The following is a 24,143-nucleotide window of genomic DNA, read 5'->3' as shown; positions in this document are numbered from 1 at the left end:
AGTTTTGGATGCAGATGCTCTCTGACTCTGTGAAGGAAGAGAGATGTTTGGCTGTGGCATAGGAGAGATGTTTGGATGACTCTGAGAGAGGAAGCATTGGGAAAGCATTCTGATGAGAGCTAAGGAGATTGATCTGGCAGAAAGAGACCAAGGAGAGGCCCTGACTGACTAGCTTGTTGCAGAGTTAGCTGGAGAGGAGAGACAGAGCAACACAGAGCAAAAGGGGAGTATTGTGAATAAGACATGTGCATGGGGAATTAGAACATACACTAACACAGAGCTTTGGCTGACATGATAGATGGGGTAATCAGACAGGGATTGTCTTAGAGAGAGAGTGTGAAGTATGATGTGGAATGGAGAGGAATGGTGTGGATTGGAGTTGCTATTAGATTGCTTGCATTAAAAGCCTGTAAGGCTTATAGTTATTGCATTGCTTTGTAGATTTTCACCAACAGCATAAAAGGTGAAAATTTGAGATTTGCATTATAGTAGTGTTTGCATCATGCATTGCTGTGTATGAATAAAAGTGTTTCTATTGTAGAATCGATTCATGTGTTTTCTTTGTGTTTTATGTTAGTGTGTCCATAGGAGTAAATTAGGAGTAATTTAGGAGTAAAACAATGCACAAAGGCCCTGAGATACATGAGCAGTGGGTGGGGGGGCATAGTGATCCACACCCCCCTTGGAGATTTGTCTGGGTGTGACAAAATGGTTGCCCACGCGGGGCTAGGCCAAAGGTAGATTTGTTGCTCTTTCCACAATTTTTCAGACATAAACCAATACATTTAGAAATAAGCAATTGTGCAAGAAACAGAGACATTTACTTCCCTGATGGCTGGTAGCGTTTGTTCTGACATGCATGATGACAAGCTGAAAAAAAGAAAGCCTCAAAGTCCTTGTATTTCTAACATATATTTATAACTCGAAATACCTGACACACCAGTCCTGTTCGTACATAAATCCTACAATCTAATTGATCAGGTTTTCATGAATAAAATGCACTACCCTCTCTCATTGGCTACACATGCTTCCTGAAATGCATCATTATTTCCTCTTCCAATTACCTCATAATATGCTGACCTGCATAAAACGTGTTATTCTCATTTTAGTGAACATAGAACATGTTTTGAGACTCAGTGCCTGGATGGAAACAGTTCTGAGATGATGTGGGCTTTAGGCCAACCTGCCAAGGAAATAAACCTTGCTGTCACATTTGCATTGGCTCATTTGTCTACCTTTTCTATTTCTCACTTACTGCCAATTTCATTTAAAAAATGTTTTCATGAGAAACACTGCTAAAAACTGTCCATGCTACCATTTAATGTGTCATGTTCGTGCAACTGGCTTTGCCTGGGCAGACCCTCCCATTTCTGACTTTTTCAACCCTGCCTCAACTATTATTTATGTGGCTTCAATAATTCTAACTTCCCAAAGGCTTAAGGCCTGTATTAATTTGTAATGCATGCTATGGTGTCCATTGTAAATGAGATCGATATCTTTTGCTGTCACATTTCTGTGTTAATGAAGTATATCCGTATGTTATTCATGTGTGTGTGCAATGTATGCATTTCCTTATATATGTGTTTCCTACATGAATGGGTGCAGTGTAATTTTCTTCATGTCTAAGCACATTCTTTTAACTCGTATATGTAGCTTCATGATGAATGCAATTTGCTTCATGTCTATTGGATATGTGCATGTACATCTATCACTTATTCTTGCCACTTTTAATTTACATTGTATCCATTCCCTAATGCACCTGTCTGGGAAAAGGGTGGCATGGCTGTCTCAATGAATAATGCTTATCACTTTTTTTTTACAATGTAGGTCAGGAGGGCGAGGCACAAGCCCTAAATGACATGTTCACTTTTCCATCTCCAGAGGGGGTGGGGAGTCATTTTTGGTCCACTCCTCTACACAATTATATCACATGCATAAGAAATTACCAATAAGTGCATGTCATAAGCTAGTTTGGATTAAGACCCTGGCCTTTGTACACACCGCCCCTCACTATAACTGATTGATTAGATGGTTCAGTGAGTTCCCAAGATAGGTCCTGCTGGGATTGGCAATGGACCTGGTGGAGAGCTGAGAAGAGGATCAAACATGATCATACAGAGGAAGCAAAAGTCACACCACTATTTCTGTAGGTGAACCAGTGTAAGGATCATCAATGGTGGAGCAGATGTTGGGTCCTGAAAAAAACACATATCACTTTACCCCTGATGAATGTCCCACATCAATCTGTGTTTCTAGGACAGAAACTTGTATACGTTGGGTTATTGAGAAAGTACCAATAAGACCTAGACAAAAGAGAAATCACTCCAGTGTGGAGCTCCACACAGAGTCAATTTAAAAACCAGCAGAATCAACCCATAGTTTGGGATTTTCATGTGTTTTGTGAAGTACAGTCTTTTTATATGTTTTATATATTGTGTGTTTGACTATGAATTTTATGTAATATGATCATTTTAAGAGTGTCATAATTAAATAAATATATGTATTAAGAAGTATTTTTGGTAATATACGGTTTCTTGTGTTTGTCATCCCTGTGGATATATTGTTCGGTGTTTACACCTTCTTTTATATACACTATCGGGTCCTAGACATACACATCCATATCCTGGGGTGCCGCTGGTACCATGGTCTGGTCAGTGGAGTGGTTGGCGACCCAGCAGATGGACACGAACATCTGGAAGGTTTGGATTAACCTGCCTGGAGAACACCAAACAGGCACTAGCGGGCCTGTTCCTCTCAAAGCAGGCACTGGAGCTGCCGTGATTGCCAGGTGAACTCCTCTCTCTGACCTCATAGCAGGCGGGTGTTGGTAGGGGCACCACAGTCAGAAGTTAAGTCCTGAATGGGTGCATCTGGTAGCTGGGGTAAACCTTGCAGTTCTCAAATATGCTTCCCCACGTGGACATTGGCCTGCCACGCTGGCTGAGCTCAGAGACAGGGTGATGCCAAGAATACTGCACGGGTGGGCGTTGGAGTTCTGGCGGTCCACCGCCATGGGTGAGCGATGGCCATGTTTGCCGGTGCAGCAGTAGACATACCCTTGTGACCAGGTCCCTAGAGCTTAGCCCTGTGTGAGTGGGCTGAGGTTCAAAGACCCCAGCAGTCCCATTCAACCCCCACCCTGCAAGAGTCTGGCCCTCCTGTCCTCCTCCCTGAATGGGGAGTGGGAGGACGTGTTTTTGGAACGGGGAGTGGATTTGTCTGGTTGTCCAGTGGTGGAGTTGCCAGTCCCGGTAAATGCACGGGCGGACAGGACAGGTAGCACTGTGTCTACCCAGCATTCCTGCATTTGCAGGATTGGGCTGATGTCTGGGCATAAAATGTGCCTATAACTCCTGGTGGTGGATCACTCAGCTTGTGCGGAAATGAAGAATTGCAGGACAGATTGATTGACACTCTGTATGCACCTTGTCACCCTGTATACCCCCTCGGACTCTGCTGGGATTGTGGCTGTGGTTATTGCAGGGCCCCATTCCCTTTGTCCCCTTATGGTCAGGCCCTGATCAGCACTGTTGCAATATCCATGGACATGGCACGGAGGATTGGTGCTTGAGCATTGTGGTCTTCCCATTTCTCCACCCTCTGAGGGCCAGGTGCCAGTGTGCTCTGGTGGTGGTGGCAGCATCAAAAATAGACACACCTTCCCCTATCCCAATGCCACATATCACCACCTGTGGTGTCTCACATCTGCCTTTGTGGGACAGCACTGGAGTGCATGCCTTGCAACAATGGGCAAGGCGTTCTTTGGTACTGATCAGGACAGTGCACACACAGCTCTGCCAGAGGCACATGGCTGTCGGAAAAACCTCAATCTACCCAGGCCAGAAAGCTATCTGTCGGAGCTTTGGTTCCCCAATGATGACCTCAGATCAGATGTGGCGACCTACTGAATTGAAGGAGAAAAAGGAGACCAGACTTTACATCACAAATATCAAGTGAAGATGGAAGCACCGAGTGCAGAATTCACATGCGCCGAAAGGTTGAGGCTGTTAGCACCTCTCCCGCCCCCCGGCACACTGGGATCGGGTCATCTTGGATCTGTGTTGCTTGGGAATGCAGGTCAAAGCGAATGGAAAACTCCATTAAAGGTCAAATACGGACACAACACTGATAGCCAACAAGTACCATAAGTTAAATTTAAAAAATAACATTGAAGACAGAGTATACCAGGGAGTGAAACTGTCAAGAGTTAAATGGTTGTGTTCCGTGCAGTCCATGGGGAGGATTCATCATGGCGGGCAGGTCACTTGGCCAGAATGGTGGGTCCCCTCATGGGATTGCCAACCAGTCCCACCTAGCCCATGCACGATTAATTCCGTTCATGGTGGTGCACAGTGACTGGCTCTGTGTCAGCTGGTAATGTCCTATGTGACATCTGGCTCTCTGATCTGGCAGAGTGACAAAGTCCTCTGACATCTGTCTCACCATGTCCACTGGGGCGAGGGTAAATGACAACTGTTGCTCCCTCCTCCACCAACAACCACGGCCCCACTTGGGGGGGATCATTGGGTGGTGTGGGGGTGGGGACCCCTGATCATAGTGCGACTTTTGACGAGGTGGACTGTCCTCATTGTGCCATGATCGTGTTTCGCTGCTGGGTGGGAAGTGCCAAGAAGGGCGTCAGGGGTCTGCATTGATGTCAGTTACCCGCCTGATACATCTCCAAAAGCAGACAAAGGAGTCAAAAACGTGTGCGAGTTACAGGCCTGTACCTAACCCTTGGCACAATGAAGTTTAGGGCTGGCGCACACCGGCTGAGGTGGGATACTGTTGTGGCCTTGCAGCGACTGGACACCTGCTCTGCCGGGGAAGTGGAACATGTGTGATTGGACCCAAATGATGGTAAACAATGCCTGGGCAGAGCAAACCCAGAGGAAACACAGGTGAAGGTCTGTAGAATTCCTGACATGCAAATTAGTCATCTGACCTAGATAAGGGAATAAGGCAAATCGAAACATGTAGTAGCTGGCTCCCTCTGAAGTTACCTTCAGGAGAGCTTGCACTTGTACACCCCACTTTCACCTGGTAAAGCAATTTATCAGAGGTCTTGGAGGCCATAGTATCTCTACCTATTCTCAAACCTAAAATGAGAAAGAAGCCAGACTCACTGGTGTGGATCCCAGTGTCAAATGCAAGGACACAGTGAGCCACTTTTGGGAAGCAGAACAGGCACTGCAGGATGAACCTAACACTGGGTTAAGGCAACCCATGCCAACGACCAACAGACTCGAGAAAAGGTGTTGATTGTTAAAGACAGCAGGATGCTGGACAGGGAAGGTGGGAATCTGCAAAGGAGTGAGTAACAACTCACCTGCTAAATCAACTGGCACTGAAATGAAGAAGCTTGAGTGACTATACTAAGCCATCGTCACTGCTGAGAGCCACAGGGGCAACGCCCTGATGAGTGGGAGGGCTGCTGAGGTGTGCACCGATGCCTAGGGAACAGACCTGTGTTTAATCACCACATGTGCAGGTGCAGTGGTGAAGGGTTATATGTGAACATCAGTTTAACATGAGTAAGTGTATCCCAATAGATGGGCGAGCATTGTTCGGAAGGAACAGGCAATGGCATCTGTTGCCCTCAGCCCATTGGAAATGAATTTGGGTTTGGATCCCTGAACCAGGTCCCCCTGTGCCATACAGTTTAGTAATGCAAATCATCCCAGAGAATGCAGAAGGAGGCCCGGCCCTCTCAGGCGGTTCAAGCTCCAAGTTGTTGAGAGCAGAGCATTTTTTTTTTCTTCTCCACACTGCATGTCTATGTGAGCAGACAATGAGATTGTGCAAGCCCTTCTGGTGCCCCTAAACACCTGGCTCAGCCCCAGTATCTCTTCCCTCGGATACCTACTGAACCGTGCCACCTGCCTGGGCCTCCAGCTGCTATGCTCACTTAGCCTTTCCCTCTGTGGGCAGGCCTGTCGGTCCCCACCTGCTCTGGGGACACAGTCTAAGCTTGTAGGAGCCTGTCCAGCTCCCATGACACACGTTCTCCCATGGGAAGACACTTCATACCTATTATCACAGAGCCTGGCTGCAGACAAATGTAGGAGGCAGCTGTGCCAGGTGTGACTCAGGCTATCTGGTCTGACCGATATGGCCATTTGTCCAGTTAGGTCCAGTCGAAGGACTAGATGGCCTGGAACATTGACCAACTACCACATGGCTGTGTGGTCATGAGGTTGTGCCTGCCTTAATGCCACCATCCAGGTTCTGTGGCTGAAGCTGCCATCTGCAACCAAGGCCCACCCTCTCTTCCCTGACTCCCATGAGTTGGATCCTGCCGTTCACCCTCTGGCTGGGCCAAGCCCATCTGGCCTGCTAGCATTACGGGAAAGGGATAACAGTGCTCAACACTCATCCCACATACCGTTAGGTGCACCCATGATACATCAGAGTTTCCTCTGCACACTGTGGTGTAGCAGGAGGAGTAAGGATAAGTAACCATGTGCCACCATCACTGCATCAACACCATTGATGAATCTGTTAGTAGTTAACCTCTGTTTCTCAGAGGATAACTACTAAAATAGTGCAGCGAGGTAGCTGCTCTGCTACTCACATAAACCTGACCCTGAATCAGGTTGTCTAAAAATGATCATGCACCACATTCCCCACAAACATGAGATGCACGATAGGTGAGAGAGGTTGGCCACTTATGCCCACAACTTTGTCCATAGGCAAACAGCTGTATGCACCACTACACTGGCTGCCCATCTCAGGCCAACTGAGGCTCCACAGTGCTGGCTTACTGTCACTGTTTTGAGGGATTCAGAGGCATTCAGTCATAATCACACAGATGGCAACTTTGCCCCATCACTTCCTCAGCGCTATTGTGTATGATAAAGGGTTGAGGTTGTTTGGAATGGTAATAATTTGCCTCACCAGTTTAAACATGGGTATCAGAGTGGCAGCTATCCTGAGTGAAACATCAGAGGGAACCAAACACTAGATGGTCTGAATATCCATGGCACCTTACCCATGTCAGACACATGATTAGCATGTCAGGACCACTATGGATCACCACCACAGTACCCTCTGCCATCACCTTGGCCAGGCATAGTACACCATGTCTTGGGTCCTATCACACGCACACTCATGCAACAGCTCCACAACAGAGTGGATGAGGGGTGTTGGTGGCATGCATGGTACAATGGGATCACACTTCAGCTGGTAAATGCTGCCCCTCACATAGTGCCAGGGGCTTTTGTTTGGCATACCAACTTGTATACACCGGTCCGTGTCACAAGATGAGTAGTGTTGGTAACCAACATCACTGCAGACCTCTGACACTCTTTGTGGGCCTCCCCAAATGCTGGTGCTACGAGGTCGATGTACACTGAGAACAGTCCACCCCATGTGGCAGTCACACTGGGATTTGGGACCTCTTTTCCCCTGTCTCTGCACTGGTGACCCCTGAAATATGCTGGGATGGTTGCCAGGGGAGTGTGTGCTGGTGGCCAATCACCCTTGGTGAGGTGGACATGTGTAAACTGGAGCCAGAGGTCAGTAGCACCCTTCATCAGAGTAGAGAGCCACCTGCCCCAGGCCTTTCTCAGCCAACCTGGAGGCCGTTGGGGTGAACCACAAAGGAGGTAATATGCCCCATGTTCACTGGATGTACCTGGGTGGCGGTCCTGCAAGGGGATCCACTGTATCAGGTGACCAGTCTGTCCACTGTGTCAACTCCCCACATGTTGATTTCTAGATGGAATCATGCCCTCTTCAACTCACTCTTCAAAGTACACTTCATCTGTCACTCACGGTACTTGTTGGATATTGGTCTCCCAACCATACTCATCCTTGGATGGAGCCAGCCACCCACGTTGTGCTGCAGTCCCAAGTACCCAACTCAGAGTTGGCCTGATCCCACCATGCTGGCGAACACTTCCAGCCACACACCATCCATGAAGGACTTGGTCCACCTGAGTGAAGCTGGGGAGTCATTCTTCTCTACACCACATTTCCTGCACACATCGCTGGACATGTATGCAGTGCTGGGCTCTCCGCTGTCCATGTGCATTTACTGCGGGAATCCTGGTCAGTTACTTCATCCCAGATTAGTGAGATGGTCACATTCAGCATCTACCCACATCTCCACTGAGGCCCTACATGGTTAGCAGAAACCAGGGTGGCTGGGCTTGAGCTAGACCCTGTTGGGTTGTTTTACCCAGCATGGTACCTATTTTGGTTTCAAGTGCATTCTGTCCTGATGTGCAATAAACACCACCTGGGGAGTGCTTACCTGCTGGACGTGGTTGTGAGGCCTGCACCCCACACCTGTCCAATGATAGCAGTTGTGGAACACCACACACCGCCACATATGGCACAGCCAGTAGCCTTTGACTAGGGGTAAGTGCATTGGCGGGTTCAGTCCACCACATCCACCACCAGGTGCATGCTGTGGGCGTTTCTCTACTGACTCCATGAGGTGTGAAACTGGGACGCCAGGAAGCCCTGGAACTGCACGAGATCCGTGGATCCAGTTACGGTGCTGATTGGGTCTGAGCTTAGGGTTACAATAGTAATGGGTACCATTTGACAGCCCCAGTTGCACCTTATGTTAAAATTACCCTTAGATCACTGTAGCCTGAGGAGGAACCCAGAGCTGCAAAGTGAGACTGAAGTGATGATGATCAATGTGTCCTACAAATCACACATTCAAATTGCAGCTAGATGCATTCTTCCTTGATGCTCGAGCTGAATGATTAACCAAGATGTTTCACAGACTACATCCAGATGTCGACCAAAACCTGCTGGTGCATGAGAGGTTGTGGGGAGGAAGCGCCAGCTGCCCTGGCCACATGGTGAGATGGACCCATGTCCTTTTCAGCATCCACACTTGGGAGTAAACAAGATTGTTGTAGAATACAACAGACATGTTCACGGTGCATTGTCCTCTAAATCTCATTGCTGTCCTCTGTGGCACCATGACGTCCCTTCACATGGTGACTGTGGCCAGGGCTGGGAAAGGCATGTGTGTGCCTTGTCCATGACCACTAGCTCGATCACAAGATCCAACAAGAGGCAATTACAAGTGCAGCAACTGCAACATGTGCATGTGGACCTGGTCCCATCATGGCTGATGCCATCAGACTTGCCCTCAAATGATTTCCCATTAATGAATGTGAACTGAATACATTCCATTCACAGGCACTCAAAATAATCCTGTGAAATCGATTCAAGTCACTACCTCCCCAAATTGGAGTGGCCAATAAGCATTCCCTCTGCCTTCCTTGGATGTGGTGGCTGTTTGTCAGGCTCACTCACACGAATTAAAACATGATGCACAGTTACTCATGATCACCATGGTAGGCAGAGGAAGTTGACAGGCCAGACATCACTATGTATGTTTGCCATCATGGGGAGGTGCAAACTGAATAAGTGTAGCTACAGTCCCCGAAGTGGTCATGATATGCCACATTCTTATAGGTCTTATTAATGCATGCATCCAAGGAGGTCAGTGCTTGCTGGTATGTATTAGCTGTACATCCACCACAGAAATCAATGTAAAAGAGTCATCCATTAAAGGGTACATCACTAACTAATGTGCACTGTCACTGTAAAAACACATTCATGACTCACTCATTGAGACAAGCATATCCCACTGACTGGTTCCTCACATTAGCTGCACCTGCGTGAGCATAATACTTGGGGTGCCTTGCACCGGTGTCAAGATTATCTGCATGCACTCAGGGACATCTGCAGGACAGAAACAACAGAGAATTCAAAGAACTAACACTTGGCCGGTGGATAGTTCAACCACACATGCACCAGCAGGCCATCCTGCATTAGGGGTAATGGTGGAAGGGTAGAGACTGGTCTCAGGAACAACTGAAAGTGGGAGGGTTCACACCATGCACCACAAACAGTGTGGTGACAGAGGGGGTTGGCACCCCACAGAACAGTCTTTCGGAACTGCTGTACTTATGTGCTTGGTGGCAAAGGCTAAAGAGCATGGCAGAGAGGGCCTGCACTGGGGTGAATAACACCCAACCCTGTCCAACATGAACTGCCCACCAGTGAGCTCCAGGATGCTCAGCCTTTGCTCTGCCTGTGGGCCCACCCAAAGGGGCCTACCCTTGGCACAGACCCAAGGCAGGTAGAATTTATTTTCTAAAACTGTGGGCCAAATTGTAGGAGGCACACCAGAATGGGAAGGATGTGTGGGTGATCCCAGGCAGAGCCCCAGTTCAGGACCAGGGATCAACCAACTTGATGAAGGTGTGTTGAATGCACAGATGGTCAGGGTCCCCCCTCTGACAACAAAAGGCAAGTTATATTCAAAGAGTGTGAGCACCAAAGCATACACAAACAATTGGAACTCAGGAACAGAATAATCACTGGCAGTGAATTAAACACATTGCCACCAGGGTACGTTAGGTACTCTGTACACAGCGGTAAGTCTGTCTCGGGCTGCGGGAAGAATGCAGGCATTGATGGGAGGCATACATGACTGGCGCACCCCCTGGTGGTTGCCCGGGGGCCTATAGGGTACTCTTGAATGCAGGGGAGTGAAAGGGACACCAAGTGATATGGGGAAGGGCTCAAGAGTGAACGTTGAAGTGGGGAAGGTGATGGGGAGGAGGAAAGAGGGAAAGAGGTACTAGTGAGAGGGGAGATAGGGGGAAGAATAGGCAGCTCGGGCAGAACAGAAGGAGAGGAAAAGAAGGAATCAGCCACAGAGATGCCAGGAGGTGCATTGATGGAAAAATGGTACAGGTTGGGGGTGAATGAGGATAATAGGGAAAGAGGGTGAAGGGCAGAGAGAGAAAACAAAGCACCTCCCCCAACCCACATGGTCAACACACCATGGCAAGCAAACCAGAAAGATACCCAGGTCCTCAATACCCAAGCATATAAGGCTGGGGCAGCCCCACACCAGACTCCATCCCACCCACCTAACCCCCAAGACCCTGCCTCATATCTCGACATTCACATCACACATCTTAACGAGGAGGGTTTGACAAGTGTATTGATTCACAAGAGAGTACTCAGGTGATGTCATATTGCACATAACCAACACCAATGTCTACATTATAATATCTTATTGCATAATATTCATTTAGTTTGGAGAGACTTAAACTCAAAGCATTGTTTTCTTATTTACCTTGTGTAGGCTTTTGAAGCCCAAAGCTTGAAGAGAAATGATTACATTAACTAAGAAGTATTGCTCCTGACAAAGGGATTATAATCCTGAAATGTATAGAGCTCATGATTTTTGTTTGTCATTACTATTTATTACTTTATGTATATCACAAATTGAACTCTCACATTTTTCAAAATGAACCAGAATTGTATAAATTGACTATTTGTATATGTACAAATTTGAAACTTTCGCTGAGTTTTCTCAGACACTATTGCTGTGCAGGGGACGGGAGTGTCAAATAAATGTGACACTATTTGTTTCATGACGGCAGTGAAGCCCAGCAGACAGTGATGTGTACTGTGTCAACAACATGTACCATGCACGGAAACCACACAACAACCTCATGGAATGCAGGTCATGTGATGGAATTGTACAAAGTAGCATTCATGTCGTGCCCATAGAGGGCTGGCAACTGCAGCCGACTGTGCTCACACACATATGTGAGCATGTGCCTCAATACTATCAGCACATACGATACGCACAACTACCACTCATCCGATGTGTCGACATAGGCATTCATGGCTCCCATGCCATGCACATGCTCACTGCTGATCATCCAACTTGCGACCTCTTTGAAAGGAGTGAGCTCCTCCTCCTCTGGTGGCCCTCCTCCAGTGGCCTTGGCAGGGGCCAGGTTGCCACAGAGCTCCTCTGTAGTCCTTCAAATGAGGTTATCCAGCTGCTTGTTGGCCAGTTTAGCAGTTTGCCTCACCACACTACAAGCATTAATGAGCTCTGTAACCTCATGCCACATCCTCATTCAGTGAGTGGTAGTACAGGGGCTTCCGGCCAAGGGGTAGAGGACCACATGGTGTTCATGCGCATACCCAGTGAGGATTTCAAACTCCTCCTTGGTGAAGCGCTTCTTCCTCAGTGGCCCCTTCTCCTTATCCTGTGTCTGATCATGGGGTAGTGCCTCTTCTTGCTATGCAGGGTGTGCCTTATTGGCGTGAGTAGCCCTTGGTGGTGCTGGCCCATTTGTAGGACTGGGGCCATGTCCTGGTACAGTGGCACCTGTGGGCCAAGGCCCACCATATGCTGAGGCTGGGGCACATGTTTCCTCACCACATACTCCTCCTGGGGCAGGATCATGTGTGTCCTTACCACACCCCGGTCCTCTCTCTTTCTGAGACTTCCCACGCATAGCGCTAGAAAACAAAGAAGCACACCTACACACAAAGTATACAGGCTATGTGATGGACTACATAGAGTGGTCCTGCAAGGCTCCAAGGTACCCCACAAAAAGAAAATATACATTGAGTAGATGGTCTCCCAGCAATAGAAATGTGTAGTGATACTGTTTAGGCACCCCAAATCCCCAGAATCTGTTATGTGATACATAGAGGGCGTCTCAGCAAAAGAAATGCATATGAGATAACATATAGGCACCTCAAACTCCACAATGTGGTACGTGAAACGTAGAGGGCCTCTCAGCAAAAAAAAACGTGTACGCAATACCATATATGCACCCCGAACCCAGAAGAAAATGCAGTAAGCGATGAGTAGGGGCTCTCCAAGGCAGGAAAGAAAGTGATTGAGGTACACAACAAGACATTTGCTCCATGACATCAATGTCTAAAATCATAAATCGTTCATCTCCATGACTTCTCACGCACAATTGGTATTGTGCATAGCACCGCTCAAATCTCCCCACATAGGCATGCCATATGCACGCTGCGTACAGCACATATCATGTAGCTTACACATGCTGTCATAGGCTGCCTCAGATGTACATCGAAGTTCCTCCTGCCTCATAGTGCCATTAGTTTTGCCTCCTCCTGTCATGTATTGCCTCCATTACTCCTCATGTGCTGATGACTGGTAGAGTGTAAGTGCCTGCTGCCCACCAGCACTGCCTTGGCGTGCCGCCTGTTCTCCTGTGTCAGCCTTGTGACCACCTCATCTGGCAACTTGGGAATTCCACCTCTCTGTGACACCACGGCAGCTCCACAGCATATTTTCAGGAATCAGCTTGCCCACACCTACCTCAGGGGTTGCCATATCTGTGTCCTGCTCCTCCTCGCCATCAGCGGCACCCCCATGGCAGCGAGCCAGAGGGCTACCAACTTCATCTATACCGAAGTTGGCATCCGGATGGATTGTGTTCTGGCAAATTATGATTCCCTCCAGAACCCTGCAATGCAGCTCAGATAAAACGGGCATCATAGGATCTGGGATGACATAGCAACTGCCATCAATGTGGAGAGGGTGGCAGTCCATTCCACCAAAATGTGAAGAAGCTATGGGAGGCCCTCAAACACTGGAGACAGCATAAGCCAAGGGCAGCCATCGAGTCTGGTGCCACAATGGAGGTACACCATATGGGCTGCCATCGGATGTCAGTCAATCAGTTCTGGGTCCTCGAGAGGTTCTACCCAGAGCTCCACACCCAGATCCTTGAGTGGCAAGGATGTCTGAAAGCTGCTGGTGAGTACCCATGGGGTGCACTGCTGTACAATGTAGGTGTGATTTGAATGGGAATGCATGATTGCAGGTTCTCCTTTCTGTGCACACCATGTGTTTTGCATTAATCTACACCAGCTTGCAGCCTCCTGCTGATGCAGGGCATATATGATGGTAGAAATCTGTGGAATGGACAAATGTAGGCATGCGCAATGTCAGTTCTTGATGAATCAGTGCATTTGTGTGAATGCAATGTGAGTTGGAGGCAACAAGTGCTCTGGCAGGTACAAATTGCAGATTACGGTGTTGGGGGCATGTGAGTGACATGCATGCACAACACTCAATGAGTTTCACATTTGTAAGTGAAGATTGCATCATCCACACCCAGCAGTTGAGACTGACCATGTGTTTGAATATCTGAGCATGTCATGTTGGTATATTGACCTCTCAGGGATGGTAGTGTGATCTGTCAGCCCACCACATGTGGAGCCAGAGATGATGTATGATCATGCCATTTGTCTGGGCTGGGAGCAACAGCACTGGTGCATGCACCTCAGCAATGTTTGCCTCTGCTTGTTGTATGCTTACAGGTCAAACAATCAGGGATGCATGTTGTTACATGTAAGAGGGTGTACAGGTGCCCAAGCAGGTGTTGTCTGACATCTCCACCCACTTGCATGGCCATGCATTGCATAATCAAATCATGTCATGCTTGTGTGGTCCTGTATAGAACAGGGTGGCTTGACAGCTATGGTGTTCCCAGCAGTCCACTGTGCATAGCCAGGGGGTCCCCCAGACCAGCTATGCTCCCATACATTCAGTGTTTTACCACCCTACCAAGGGACTCATTGCCCACCCCTCTACCCCTGTGTTGTGGTTACTGGGGTTAGGCATTGCAGGGGTGTGGTATTTGCCAAGAGGCCAGGGCCATGGGTCACAATTGCCCATTGTGATCTTATGGCCTGCCTGGTCATCTGATTTATTATCTTCAGAATGTATGTTGGGACCAGAAGGCGCACTGGCTACCGGGGTCCGGATGGACCACGAACTGGAGTGTACTCCTGTTGTCTCCATGAGAAGGCATGACACTTTTGGCCAATCCTCCTCCTCTTTTGTCACCTAGGGTTCACAGTTTACAAGTATTCCTCTGGCCCACTGTTGATAGTGTGTAAGGGTCCTGTCTGCCCTCACCTGGGACTTGATAACACACAGGCTGTGCACATCCCCAGAATGGACAAGGGCCATGCACCACGCAGTGTTCACACAGAGGATTGCATGCTGGGTGCACCATTCTGAGTGTGTAATTTTGCTTCCCAACAGGGTGCCTGGCTGTCGATTTACCCTCAATGGCTTACACCGAAACAGCAGGACAGGCCATCCGTCTGACTCCCTTCATTCCGCAGTTTAATCTTGCACACTTGGTTCTCAACTATTTCTGTTCAGACAATCGAGGATGTCCTAAAAAAGATATGTCCCACTTCCTGTAGTGGTGATCTCCTCACAGGTAAAAAATAATTTGCAGTAATGCTCATATCTTTGCGCCTTTCATGACCCATTTCACTAATGCCACCTTCTGCAATGGTACCATCCCCAAAGAGGCCAAAAGGTTTGTAGTCTCCCCCTTGTTGAAAAAGGCTGGTCTGGATCCAAAAAACTACACGGACAGAAGCAAGGCATGCCTATTGATACTTCTTGACTTATCAGCAGCCTTTGATCTCCTGCACCATGCCAAAATCCCTGCCACATTGTCTATGACAGGCCACTGCTCCCCATTAGCAGTGAAGTGACTGGAGTCTTTTCTGTCAGGCAGAACGTGTAGAGTTTGCTGGGGCCAAACATCCTCAGTGTCTATATTGCCCACCTGTGGAGTGCCACAGGGAGCTTGCATGTCCCCTACACTTTTCAACATTTATCTAGTCCCTTTATGTTACATTCTTGATAAAGCAGGAGTCAAGTTCCCTAATTATGCCGACAATACTCAGCTATTGGTGGAATTGAGCAGTGATCACACTGAGGATTCAAAAACGGTACAGAACATGTACCTGATCATAAAAGATCGGATGACCCAACACTGGCTCTGTCTTAACAGTGGAAAAATGGAAAGGTTGATTTTCGGATCCCCACAAGCAAGGCTGAAACTGGGACCGGTATACACAGACTTAAGAATTGATGGTCATTTCATAAATATTTTAGACCAGGTTAAAACCCTTGGAGTGATAATGGATAAAACCTTGAGCACCGATACACATGTAGCCAATGTCATAAAAAAATCACAATACTATCTTAAACTCCTCAGACTGATCAAACCATATGTCACCAATAAGAACTGCAGACCTTGGTCAGAGGCATAATATTCCTCAAATTGACTACTGTAACGACTGCCTAGGGGGAGCAAGTAAAAACTGAATACAAAAACTCAAGGTTTTTCAAAATGATGCAGTTTGCATCATCAAAGGTGTAGCTAGATGAGAACATATTACTAAGGCTAGGAGAGAACTTCATTGGCTACCAATTAATCGCAGGATCTCTTTTAAGATCCTGACCCTGGCACACAATTGTTTATATGGACATGCTCCTAGTTACCTGAAAAACATGCTTACCTTCCATGCCTGAGGGAGATCAACTAGATCCATCAACACTCTTCACCTCATCTGCCATAGCATCAAAAGAAGCCGGGGTAGAGGTCGCTCTTTCCTGGTTCTGGCTACTCTAGCCTGGAACGGCCTCCCAGTACGAATGTGCTTAGAGAAGAACCCCCAAACTGTTAAGAAAAGGCTAAAGACATGCTTATTTGAATAAATAAACTTCCTTACTCCCCATGAATATTAATGTGCCCTTCATATCCGCAAACCTCTTCCCTGTACATGCTTTGTTAGCATTGTCTGTCTGTTTTCTTTCATTATATGTGCGCCCTGATGCCTCTGAGCTACGACGTGTTATAAGCTCAACATAAAATATTGGGTTGGTTTGCCAGTATGGCCATGGCCATTGTGAGAGGCATGTACATGCTACCTTCATAGGAATATGGACAGATTTTAAAGGAACCTTTGGGTTGATATCACTTAGAACCCCCGCAACCTGATTAAATGCAAAAATTTGCACTGTCGCATTGATGTGCCATAGAACGGAGACTTCGAGTTCCTCAACTCCGTTTGTTTAATTAGGAAACCAGGCTGCTGTGGTCACACCTTATTACTGCGCCAGAAAGAAAATTATGCTGGAGACTAAGTCCAATTGCTGTTGTGTGATAAGAAAGTTTAATTGATCTGCCCTATGAATTACACGTGTTTCGGCAAGGTGCCTTTCTCAAATTAGGGCTTATCCAACTTTATTTCTCTTGATCACTACTGGAAGTGTAATAACGGGGATCAATCCCAACTGCAAATATCATTGCCGCGTCCCGCGTTCAAGCGAAGTGTGCATGCATTGCAGTCTGTGGTTGGTATCTCCCAGAGAGATAGAGATGTGGCATGTAAGATTGAGGGTCTCCAATGTGTTGGTATCAGGGAACCAGAGTAGGTGTGTAACTACAGGCTTCAATGATGCGTGAGTGGCTGAGCAAGGCCAACAGTTGCAGTCCAGGGTGGACACATGCCCCAGTAGGTGTACTAGGGAACTGCTAGTGTGGCTCCATAAGGCAGTTGTGGCCCCTATGCCTCTCAGGAGGATACTGCTCCAGTGTGTTAATGCATGGACCTAGGTGTGTACATTGTGGTCACACGTGTGTGCCACTGTGTAGGCCATTTTTGTCAGGTTTCCCTGTCCTATTCGTGACTCCTTGTGGCTGTCCATTTTGTTGCCTTTCCCACACTGCATGTAAATGCAAGCGGACAAGGTGATTATGCAAGACATGTAATGTTGTTGGTGAGACATGTGACCAGGTGCACTTCCAATGGTAGGTCACTTTGGCATTGCTTTTGTGCCATGAAATTGTTGTATGCAATGTGTTTGTGGCCACAAATCAATGTGCTGGTTTGACATGTGTGTGTGTCTTGACTGTAAGTCATTGTTATCCCTAAACTCGTGTCAGTATTCATGCTGATTGCATTGGCATGGCTGTGGCAGTTGCTTGCTGACCCGTGCTGACTTAAATACTTAAATGTACTGGTAATGTTGTGTATGCCACACATGCATTGTTACTGCTGACTGATGTCAATGATCATTTTCCACTTTTCCACAGTTGTTGCATTTGGCATAGAGAGAGGATGCCATGCTGCAGAGTGGGGAAGCAGAACCAGGGCCTCCAGACACAGACGCAAACCCCAGATATTCACTGTTGACACTGCCTCCTCTGAGATCGATGTGGTTGGGGGAGTGCCAGTACCATCAGGCAAGGCTGCTGAAGGTAACTACGAGAAGGGGATTGTGGCGGGGGACACTTCAGTGGTTGTGTGACAGGGTGCTGACACACAGAGTCCGCTGAGGGTGAAAGACTCTCTGGAGTCATCAGAGTTGGTGGAGGTGGAGATGGAGCAGGAGGAGCCCAGCCCACGGAGTCAGAGAGGGGCATCTAGGAGGGTGTTCAGTCCACCGTGGAGGGTTCCGCTCAAACTCCTATGCCTGGGTCATCTGCTGCTGCAGTGACCAACTCCATGGATTCCTCCACCCAGACAAAGTCCCTCTTTGAGACTGAGCTGGCTATCCGAGATGTGGTGCAGCCCCTGCTGCCCGATCTTGTGAAGTGGATTGTGTCTATTTGTGATGCTTTTTCAGCTTCTCGCTTCAGCATCATGAGCAGATGAGACTCTTCCTGGGCCGCTGGCAACAGCACTGCTCTCAGGTGGTTGTTGTGTGCTAGCGCATGCAATTTACCCCTCCTTCACTTTCTCCTCTGTGCCCCAGTCATTCTCCTGGGAGCCCTCTATACCACATACCGCCACTGCCCACTGTGCAGCAGTACCAACAACACCACCCAGGTGGAATTCCCAATAATTCAACATGAGGTGGTCACTGTGCCTGCCTAGGCACCGACACAGGAACAGGAAGTGTAGGTTATGTCACCCCACTAACAAGTGTTGTTCAGTCAGAGTGGGTACCTGTGCAGTTTACGATCTGCCAGGCAGCAGAAGATGAGGAGCCTGAGGAGGCAGTTAATGCAGAGCCATTCTACCCTGAGGAGGCAAATTAGGCAACAAATGGCAGGAGGAAAGGAGGTGGATGAGGAGGAGATGGTGTGCGTCCGAGAAGAATATGAGAGGCAGCTGGTGAGGGAGGCAACCACTGCCAGGACCAGGGCCGAAGTGGCAGAGAGGTAGGCAAGGAGGTGGGCAGCAATTCTGGAGGATGCTTGCAAGGGTGTGGCGGAGAGGTGTATGGCTGAGGGCCTGTAAGACCTCCAGGCAAGAACAGTAGCCCACCTACAGGCAGAGGACTTTCACTTTGGAATGTTATTATTATTATTATTATTATTATTATTATTATTATTATTATTATTATTATTATTATTATTATTATTCTTATTATTATTATTAATTATTATTATTTACATTATTTTCATCCATGGACATTTTTACCCGTCTCAATATTTTCTAATTGTAGTGTACATATTTTTAATCAACATTTCTGAATCCTAATAACTTCTTGCAGTCTTTTTGTCCATGTGCAAAATCACGTTTTCCATGTTATCCAAACGCATTTCTTCTATGACTGTCACATGGGTTGTGGCCACACCATGAATGTGTGGGCTATGCGCATCCCTTGTGCACTTGATATTCGGCAGCTGTATCCCTTCCGAAGCATGGCCATCCACCTGCACACATCTGCAATCACCTATCCGCTCTCATATTGTGCCGCATATAAGCCACTCAAGTGCTGCATATTCACATACATAAATAATCTGTCTGGCTGTACATATTATGCATCTCCTTCACATCAGCCAACCAAAGCCTGTTCTACTTGTGTCACTTGCAGGGACTTTGCCACCCCTGCATACCTACCTTACTTCCTGCAGGCTAACATGCACCAACGGATTCCAAATGACTCAGATACATTCACAAACAGCACTATGAGGCCATTGCAATGGAACATGGGCACAATAGTACACACAATTGCATTCCATTGCATTACTATGTAAGTACATGGGGTGGTCAAAGTGTATCTGGTGGTACATTATGCTGTCCTGTTGATGTGCAACTGAGTGTGATGTACCAGGTATTCCTGCAAGGAACCACAGCCATGGATTCAACTGCAGTGCTCCCAGTTGTTCATGTCGGAGTAGGATATGTGGGAGGTGAACATCATGTTGGAGGTAGGCCAGAGGAGTTGAGGTAAGTTATTGTTCAACATTGGACTGGTAGTGGTGCAAACTAGCAGGGGCAGCCTGGAGTAGTGGGCAGAGTTGGGTGAGGGCAGTGGGATGTGTTAGGACTTGAGAGGGCAGCCTGGGGTAGTTGCCAGAGGTGAGTGGGGGTAGTAGAAAGTGTCAGGGCTGAGGAAGGTGGGCACGGTGGTAGGTGTCAGGTCTTGAGGAAGCTGCTATGATTTAGTGGTGATGGGCTGCAGTTTCGCCAGGGTGCAAGATGGTGGAGCAAAGTCAGGCACTAAGTATGTTTGTTGGTGCTAGTTGTTTGTGTGGGGGCATGTTGTGGGTGTTCCATGCGCAACTTGTTATTGTTTCTGCTGTGGGTTATTTTGCACTTTAGAATCCATTAATCCGCTGATAACATTCTGTACATCTGGACGCTCATGGGTCAGTTGAAAAAGGGACAGTGTTTTCGGAGACTCTATTTTGCATGCGCATCCTACGCTACCTTGTTGAGCAGGTGTCTTAACTGCACAGCTCAAATGCAGTGGGACTGCCCAGCATAATTAGTGCTGTGCCCACAAATGTCTGGAGAATTGTGGTCTCCCTTTTAAAGCCTGGAGGATCAACACGTGCTGTGTCAGGATACAAAACGTTGCTCCATGTTTGACTTCAGTCCCCATGTGTTCTCAACAGCAGGGCGCTGATGGAGGAAAGGACATCCGCATATTTATCAAAACAACCCGAGCATAAACGCTAGAGAGGATCCCAGGTCGGAAAAGTACATGCAAACAATAAATAAACCTCTTTCCTGGAAAAGCTGTGAAAGTGTTTAGGAGAAACATCAGCGAACGGTTAGAGGATAATAGTGATGTTGCTGATAGAGAGAGACAGGTTGAACTAACCCACACTATGGCCATCAGAAACGTTCAGGAACTCAAGACTATTTGGTACATTCAATAACACTACTCCTAATACTACTAGTACCACTTCTACTACTATCGCTATTACTGTTGCTACTACTCTACATTTCCCCCCAAAAATGGCACGTGATATGTTTGAGCCTGGTTAACAGAGCATTGTGAAATGGATTGCACCATCGTAAAACACGTTTGTAAATCAGGTCATTTGTATGTTACAACTTTAAATTTCCACCTGGTTGTGCACCCAAACCTTTTGAAGAGCAATGTCCTTCTTTGTCCTTCTCTCGCTGTCTTTCTACTCCTCTTTCTTTCTAGTACTGGTTAGTGTTGTATGAAAATAAATACGCTGAATCGCATTTCCTTTTAGATAGGCCGAAGGTTTGCTCGTGCACATTTTGCACCACTGTACAAACCCCATTAAGAGTTAGACACTGCACATCTGTGGTTTGTAATAACTCCCTTGAACTGCATCTATTGGCAGTGATGCACAGTTGTCTTTTTTAAGGGCTGGGCATACTATTGAGGGAAAGGCTATTACATCTCCTAGGGTTCACATGCAATTCCAAACACAAATGCCAAGCTGGCTTCTCAAATATTATTTGGATCAACAAAACTGAAAAATGAGCCATGCCTAATGAAATCACATTTTCGAATATATTTGTCCAGCAAGCTCTTTAGAAATGCCATTTTTTAATTATTTAATTATTGCATGGTTGCAACGATGTGGGCAAGTGAAACATTGACCTCTTAAATCATGTTATTCGAAAACATTGGCTATAACTATCTCAAAGGAGATTCTATCATTTGTTCACATAGTTTCATATAGTGTTTTGCTTCTTCTAATGAGTTTTATGTTCCCCTACACTTTCTGCCTTGCTTTTTCATGCTTCAGCCTCCCGGGGACCTATTTGTCATTGTTGCTGTCTGCTGAATCTGTTTGTATTCGAACACTCTACTTTCCTGTGATTAGTTGTGGTCTTGACATACAACCCTATTACAGACGTGAGTTTTGCAGCGCACAATCTTGTGACTAATGTCTCCCTAGCTTGAATTAGTTCTACTTTTTGACGTTGTCTTCTTTTGTTCCTTCCGCTGATTTTTGAAACATTTATCTCAGAGGAAAGAAGACTCTTTGGCATTGTAAAATATGCTATAAACCTACTGATGTGCAGAACTAAAATTGACAACGTGTATTTTGGAATAATGGCAAGCATATGAGAAAGATTTATTCCCTTTGCTTTGAGGTTTGCTTTTTTAAATTCCAACTCTAGGTTTTGTTTGCAGTTGGTTGTTTTTTCTGACTGTCCAAATTTCAGATGGGTGTGCCAGCCATAGAGCGCCATGTAATGCACACCTATGATCACAGATGTTGATGTTCCATTAGTGGTTTGGCTACATTAGGAATTCATGTGCAGACTTTATTCAAAAAGGCATATTAACATACGATACAACAGTTCAAGCAAAGCATCTCCATGCCTCGGTACAGTATAATTAGAGACAGTATAATTATATTTAACTCTTGACGGCACGGCCATGCTTTTTACATGAGGCAGATCATTTTGCTTGCTCAGTAGGTGAAATCATTTTTAGAATCGACCTTTTCTTGTCGTCAATGACAGCCCAAAGCTACGAATGGTTTTCTCCTGATCATCCATGAGTGACCATGGTTTGCCCATGATGTGTTTCGTGTTCTTCCGAAAGACATTTCCCAAGGTATTACACATGCAGGGAAGATACACATGTGAATTTCAAGCACCGAGTTATCACCTGATCATAAAACTAGCAGACGGGCATTTTCTTCTTCCAGATAATATGTGCGGGCAAAACACAGGCAAAACACAGGCTGGGCGGTTGATGCCCTATGCTCATGATAGCAACAGTGTAAGCTCACACAGGGTGACATTTTACATACAAATCACCGAGTAGTAGAAAGTAAGATTGTGATGTGACAAAAATATGTAATTCTGCTCCAGTTGTGATACATTTATGTTTATGTTTATGTTTATTGAGTTTATATAGCACTTTACACCAAAGCGCTTTACAGAATAACAACAGGTACAGAAATGAATGCAGCATAATTTACAAACATGAAACAAACCAGTGATACAGTATTTAGAACAATTTACACAGAGGAGGGAAGGGGGAGGATGGAGGGGTAGTGGCGGACCCGGGGGGACCTCCAACGCACTAAGGTGGTTACAGTATCCAGTATCCAAATTGGGTCATCGGGGGGAGGGGGAGGGGGTTGGAGAATAGAAAGGGGGAAGGCATGTGAGGGGGAGAGAAGTAGGGAAGAGAGTCACGGGGGAGTGGAGAAGAAGGGCTTTGAGGGAGGAGCTGAAATATGGGTAGGTAGGGGTGGTGCGGATAGAGAGAGGAAGGGAGTTCCAGTGGAGGGGGGCAAAGAGTTGGAAGGAGTGGAATCGCGAGGAGGCACAAGGGGCTGGGGGTACAGCGAGAATGTGGAGATCGGCTGAGCGGAGAGAGCGGGAGGGAGAGTAAAATGAGAGGAGGGAGGCAAGATAGCGGGGGCGAGGTCGTGGAGAGATTTGTAGACAATGTAGAGGAATTGGAATTTCAATTGTGAGAGGAAGGGGGGCCAGCCGAGTTGAGAGAGTGAGGTAAAGATAGAGTCTCGAGGGTCAAGAAGACATAGGCCCTCATTACGACCCTTGCGGAAAGCGACTGACCGGAGCGCCACAGCGTAAATAGCGTTTCCGCCATTGTACGAAGGAGCAAAGTGCGGCCCATTCCGACCCATCGGGCACGAGCACCACGCCACGGCGGAAGTGCAAAGTCCGCGATGGCGGAAATGACCCCAAAACGGCCCACACCGCCGCCGTACGGCGCCCTAGGTGCAATACCGCCACCCCTCTTAGCGGTCACCGCAGTGTGCGCCTACCGGAAAGTACGGTGCCCGGAAATATACGGAAACGGAAGTTAAAACATGGGCCCGGAACGGGAAACATCCCGGCGTACACCTATAAAAACACCAAAACCACACAACCACTAAAATCACTACCCTGAAACACACCCCAACCCGTCAACCACCCTAGCGAAACCAAGAAAAATGGGAAAAGTAGCGAAGAAAGCGTGCGACCGCAAGCGGCAGGTCCACTTCTCCCGTGAGGAACTCACCGTGCTAACAGAGACCCTCCAGGAGAATGCTGCCGTCGTCTTCTCCACGCAAATGACCAGGACGGCACTTGCAAACAAGAAGGCCATATGGGCTCTGGTGGCACAGCGGGTAAGTGCGGTGGGGACCGCACCCCGCACCCCACAGCAATGCCGCAAGCGATGGGACGACCTGCGGATACGCGTCCGCAGTATACTCTCTGCCAACCGCAACATTGCCACAGCCACCGGGGGAGGTCCTGAATCACCCATCAAGTTGACCCCCTGGGAAGAAATCTGT

This window comes from Ambystoma mexicanum, chromosome 9 (assembly GCF_040938575.1).
Source record: "Ambystoma mexicanum isolate Mex_15411 chromosome 9, UKY_AmexF1_1, whole genome shotgun sequence".
NCBI classification, from domain to species: Eukaryota; Metazoa; Chordata; class Amphibia; order Caudata; family Ambystomatidae; genus Ambystoma; species Ambystoma mexicanum.
The sequence above is the reverse complement of the archived record's forward strand: the minus strand, read 5'-3'. Positions refer to the sequence as shown.